This window comes from Morus notabilis, unplaced genomic scaffold, assembly GCF_000414095.1.
Source record: "Morus notabilis unplaced genomic scaffold, ASM41409v2 Scaffold1029, whole genome shotgun sequence".
In the NCBI taxonomy this organism is placed as follows: domain Eukaryota; kingdom Viridiplantae; phylum Streptophyta; class Magnoliopsida; order Rosales; family Moraceae; genus Morus; species Morus notabilis.
This window is the reverse complement of record NW_010362540.1, coordinates 48485-54542: the sequence shown is the minus strand read 5'-3', so window position 1 is coordinate 54542 and position 6058 is coordinate 48485.

Sequence of the window (6058 nt, the reverse complement as noted above, 5' to 3'; positions counted from 1 at the left end):
ATACTTGTTATTAATTAGTTTTGTTTTTGTTGTTCATTTATTTACAGTCAGATTATCATTAGTTTTAACACCTAAAAAAATCACTTTTAGTCTTTGTTTAAAAACTTGAATAGAATTAACTTAGCAATTTGATTTCAAAAACACTCAATCCCTGTGGGATGATACTTGGTTATTCATCATTTTACTACTTGTTGACTCGTGCACTTGTGAGATTCTAGATTCACAATTTTAGGCAACAAGTTTTTGGCGCCGTTGTCGGGGATTGTCTTATTTGAATCTTATTGTTAAAGTAATTTACTATTCAAGTATTTTTGTTCATTTTCATCAGAGTTTCTGATTGTTGGCAGGTCTTTGGAACATCTTGTATGCAAGAACCTGAGTTATTCCTTCTTGACCTAGAAATTGAAAGGACTGTGAGAAGGAGAAGAAGGGAGCAGCGAGAATTTGCTTACATACACGAAATGGCTGAGGAAAACGCTCAGGGGATCTTACTAAATCAGGGGCAGCAACTTAACGCTCTTGAAGCAGCCCAGAGACCATTCGTGGTTGATGACCGTGATCGAGCTATTAGAGATTTTACAGTCCCGGTTCTTGATGGGCTAAATCCTGTGATTGTTCGGCCAAACATCCAGGCCCCACACTTTGAACTTAAACCGGTCATGTTTCAAATGCTACAGACCGTGGGATAATTCAACGGTATGGCGACAGACGATCCTCATAAACATTTGAGGTTATTCATGGAAGTTAGCGATATATTCAAGCTACCGGGAGTTCCTCCAGAAACCTTAAGGCTGACACTTTTCCTTTTCTCTTTGAGGGATCGAGCTAGAGCTTGGTTTAATAGCCTACCTGCTGACTCTATTGTTACATGGAGTGATATGGCTGAGAAGTTTCTTATGAAGTATTTCCCTGCGACAAAGAATGCCAAGTTGAGAAATGACATTACCTCTTTTCATCAAGGTGATGGAGAGTCAGTTTATGCGGCATGGGAACGATTTAAGGAGCTACTCAGAAAGTGTCCATTACATGGTATTCCCCATTAGATTCAAATGGAGACTTTTTACAATGGTCTCAATGAACAAACGAGAGTGATGGTGGATGCCGCAGCTAATGGTGCTCTTTTGGCAAAATCTTACAATGAAGGCTATGAGATTCTGGAGAGAATGGCCACAAATCATTATCAATGGCCAACCAAGAGACTACCCACAAGGAAAACACCGGGAGTTCTTGAAGTATATGCAATTATCGCTCTTTCGGCTCAAGTGTCAAATTTGACCAACATGTTCAAAACCATGAACACTTCAACTGGAGTGAATTCTGTCCAGGCCCTCACACTCTCTTGAGGAATGTCCTTCGAGGAATGTCCTTCAAATCCCGCTTCAGCTTGTTATGTGAGTAACTATAATTGCAACAATGCTTACAGCCATCAATACAACCAAGGATGGAGACAATATCTTAACTTCTCTTGGAGTAATCAAGGGGCAGGTTCCAGTGGTGCTCCCCCTTATAATAGACCAGCTCAGCAGTCGAGCTTACCACAACCAGCTCAACCAATGCGGATTCAAGCGGGTGAAAATTCAAATTCCTTGGAGAATTTCCTTAAGGAGTACATAACGAAGAACGAGGCTAAAATGCAGAGTTATGATGCAACCTTGAGAAGCTTGGAAACTCAAATTGGGCAACTTACAAATGCTTTAACTAATCGCCCCCAGGGCACTCTTCCAAGCAATACGGAAGATCCTAGGCGGGAAGGCAAGGAGCATTGCAAAGCCATTTTATTGAGAAGTGGAAAGGCATTGGAGCAGCCACAGGAGAAAAATGAGCTAGATGGAGAGCCCTCTTCGATCCAAAAGGAAGAAAGGCAGGAAGGTCGCATGAACCCTGTACAAAGTCAAGATGAGGTAGAACCTAGTGTTGCTGCAGCAACGCAACAACAACACGAAGCCGCAGGAACGTGCCAGAACAGACCACCACCGCCCTTTCCTCAGAGATTTCAGAAGAAACAACAGGACAAGCAATTTGGGAAGTTTCTTGACGTGCTGAAACAACTTCATATCAATATCCCATTAGTTGAAGCTTTTGAGCAAATGTCGAATTACGTAAAATTTATGAAAGAAATTCTTTCCAAGAAGAGGCGTTTGGGTGAGTTTGAGACAGTGGCACTTACAAAAGAGTGTGGGCTGATTTCTCAAAGCACTTTACCACCTAAATTGAAGGACCCACGGAGTTTCACAATCCCATGTTCGATTGGCAACACTTATTTTGGTAAAGCCTTGTGTGATTTGGGTGCAAGCATAAATTTGATGCCAATGTCTGTTTTTAAGCAGATAGGTATTGGTGAAGCTAGGCCAACTACAGTCTCCATTCAACTTGCCGATCGATCATTGTTCATCCGGAGAGAAAAATTGAAGATGTGCTGGTGCGTGTTGATAAATTCATCTTTCTGGTGGATTTTGTGGTTTTGGATTATGAAGCAGACAAGGAGGTACCCATTATTTTGGGTAGACCATTTCTAGCCACTGGAAAGACATTGATTGATGTGCAAAAAGGTAAACTTACTATGCGAGTTGACGATGAACAGGTCACATTCGATGTTCTCAATGCTATGCGCTTTCCAGATGAGATTGAAGAATGTTCGGCTGTAAGTGTATTAGATGCTCTTGTGTTGGAAGAACTTAATAAGAATGCTTATGAGGAAATAGAGGAGGAGGATGTCACAAACGCTGCATTAGGATGTCTCAAATGCTGCATTGGAGGTTGAGCAGGTTGATGATGATTTACCAGCATTACTGGGAGAAACCGATCAAGTGGCTGTTTGTCAAAGAAGACCATTTGAGTCGATGGATTTATCTGAGAGAAATTTGAAGCCTCCTAGGCCATCAATTGAAGAACCACCGATGTTGGAATTGAAGCCTTTACCAAATCATTTGAAATATGCTTATTTCGGCGAGGAAGATACTTTGCCAGTAATCATATCATCCGCCTTGGATGACAAACATGAGGACATGTTGCTTGAAGTGCTTAGAAAGCGTAAAAGGGCTATGGGATGGTCGATAGCTGATATCAAAGGGATTAGCTGATATCAAAGGGATCAGCCCTTCCCTATGTATGCACAAAATCCTGTTAGAAGATTGCTGCAGCAATTCAGTGGAACAGCAACGGAGATTGAACCCCATCATGAAGGATGTGGTGAAGAAGGAAATCATCAAATGGCTAGATGCAGGGATAATTTACCCAATTTTAGATAGTTCTTGGGTCAGTCATGTCCAGTGTGTACCAAAGAAAGGGGGAGTGACAGTGGTGGCCAATGAAAATAATGAATTAATACCCACTAAAACCGTGACTGATTGGAGGGTATGCATAGATTATAGGAAGCTCAATGCCGCCACTAGAAAGGATCATTTTCCGATGCCATTTATTGATCAAATGCTGGACAGACTCGCTGGGAAGAGTTTTATTGTTTCTTGGATGGTTACTCAGGTTATAATCAGATTGCTGTCGCACCAGAGGACCAAGATAAAACAACCTTCACTTGTCCATATGGAACGTTTGCTTTCTGAAGAATGTCGTTTGGATTGTGTAATGCTCCAGCAACATTCTAGAGATGTATGATGGCGTTGTTCACTGACATGGTAGAGAAGACTTTGGAAGTGTTTATGGATGATTTTTTCATCTTTGGTGACTCTTTTGGTGACTGCTTGCAAAATTTGGCTAAGGTGCTTCAGAGATGTGAAGAAACTAACTTGGTCCTCAACTGGGAAAAATGCCATTTTATGGTCACAGAGGGAATTGTCTTGGGCCATAACGTTTCCCAAAGAGACATTGAAGTGGATAGAGCAAAAATCGAAGTCATTGAGAAACTACCTCCTCCTACGTCGGTCAAGGGAATAAGGAGTTTTTTGGGGCATGCCGGGTTTTATAGGCGATTCATAAAGGATTTCTCCAAAGCCTCCAAGCCGCTGTGTCTTCTTTTGGAGCAAAACAGACCATTTGACTTTAATGAAGATTGTCAACGTGCATTTTCTGACTTGAAGAGAGCACTTGTGACAACTCCTGTGATTGTTGCACCGGATTGGGCACTTCCATTCGAGCTGATGTGCGACGCCAGTGATCACGCAGTGGGGGTAGTGCTCGGCCAGAGAAAAGGGAAGCTTTTTCATTCTATTTATTATGCTAGCAGAACACTTACTGATGCACAATTGAATTATACCACGACAGAAAAAGAACTATTGGCTGTGGTGTTTGCTTTTGACAAGTTTCGATCCTATCTTGTGGGGACGAAGGTGACGGTATATACGGACCATTCAACCATAAAATACCTCATCTCAAAGAAAGATGCCAAACCAAGGTTGATTCGGTGGATCTTGTTACTTCAGGAATTTGATCTTGAAATCAAAGATAGGAAGGGAACCGAAAATCAAGTGGCAGACCATTTATCTAGACTCGAGCAAGGAAATGGGGCTGAATCACATATTCCTATTCAGGAGAAATTTCCTGCTGAGCAGCTCCTTGTAGTGCAGCAAGCTTCTTTGCCATGGTATGCAGATTTAGCAAATTATTTGGCGAGTGGCAAGGCACCTCCTGAAATGAGCCGACAGCAGATGAAGCGATTCTTCCATGATATGAAATCTTACTATTGGGAGGAGCCTTTTCTGTATAAACAGGGTGCGGACCAAATTTGGAGGCGATGTGTTCCCCAAGAGGAGACATTGAGTATTTTGCATCATTGCCATGCTTCACCATATGGAGGTCATTTTGGGGGTTCAAGAACTGCTGCCAAGGTATTACAATCCGGTCATTTTTTGCCTATACTCTTTAAGGATGCTTATGATTTTGTCAAGATGTGTGATCGGTGTCAGCATGTGGGAAACATTTCACAACGTCATGAAATGCCCTTAACTAATATCTTAGAAGTTGAGTTGTTCGATGTATGGGGCATTGATTTTATGGGGCTTTTCCCACCCTCATATGACAACCTGTACATATTGGTAGCAGTTGATTATGTATCAAAATGGGTTGAGGCATCATGTGTCAAAATGGGTTAAGGCATCAGCATTCCCCACCAATGACTCAAAGGTGGTGATCAAATTCTTGCATAAGAACATTTTCACTTGTTTTGGGACTCCATGAGCCATGATAAGTGATGAGGGGACTCATTTTGGGAGCATACAATTTGAAGGGGTGCTTGCCAAATACGGTGTCAAGCATAAGGTTGCCACATCATATCACCCCCAAACAAGCGGTCAAGCAGAGATTTCTAACAGGGAAATCAAGGGAATTTTAGAGAAGGTCGTGAACCCGAACCGAAAGGATTGGTCATTGCGATTAGATGATGCACTATGGGCCTACCAGACAGCCTTCATGACACCCTTGGGAATGTCCCCCTACCGTCTTGTTTTTGGCAATGCATGCCATTTGCCATTAGAATTGGAGCACAAGGCTTATTGGGCAACAAGGAAGCTCAACATGGATCTACAAGCTGTTGGGCAAGCAAGGTTGCTGCAATTAGATAAGTCGGAAGAGATATGGATGTTCTCGTATGAGAACGCAAAGTTGTACAAAGAAAAGACTAAAAGATGGCACGACAAGAGGATCAAACCGAGGGAATTTGAACCAGGACAACAGGTGCTGCTATATAATTCGAGGTTAAAATTATTTCCAGGTAAACTCAAATCCAGATGGTCAGGACCATTCAATAGCCACGATTTTTCCACATTGAGCAGTGGAATTACAAGAGGAGAAATCCGGGGGAAAGTTCTTGGTAAACGGACAACGAGTCAAGCATTATTGGGGAGGACTTATGGAACGTTCCAAGACCTCCGTCACATTGAGCGATGACTAAAAAGGGGAAGACGTCAGGCTGAAGACGTAAAAACAAGCGCTATTGGGAGGCAACCCAAAGTTTTTAGTTTTCTTCATTTCATTTTATCTTGATGCTTTCTTTTTAGTTTTGAGTTATGTATTCTTCTATTTCATCATCTTTCTTATTTTGATTTTGAGGTTTCAAGCAAAGCACTGACTTTACTATTAAGTGGCAGGGCAGTTAAGTATCACGGTT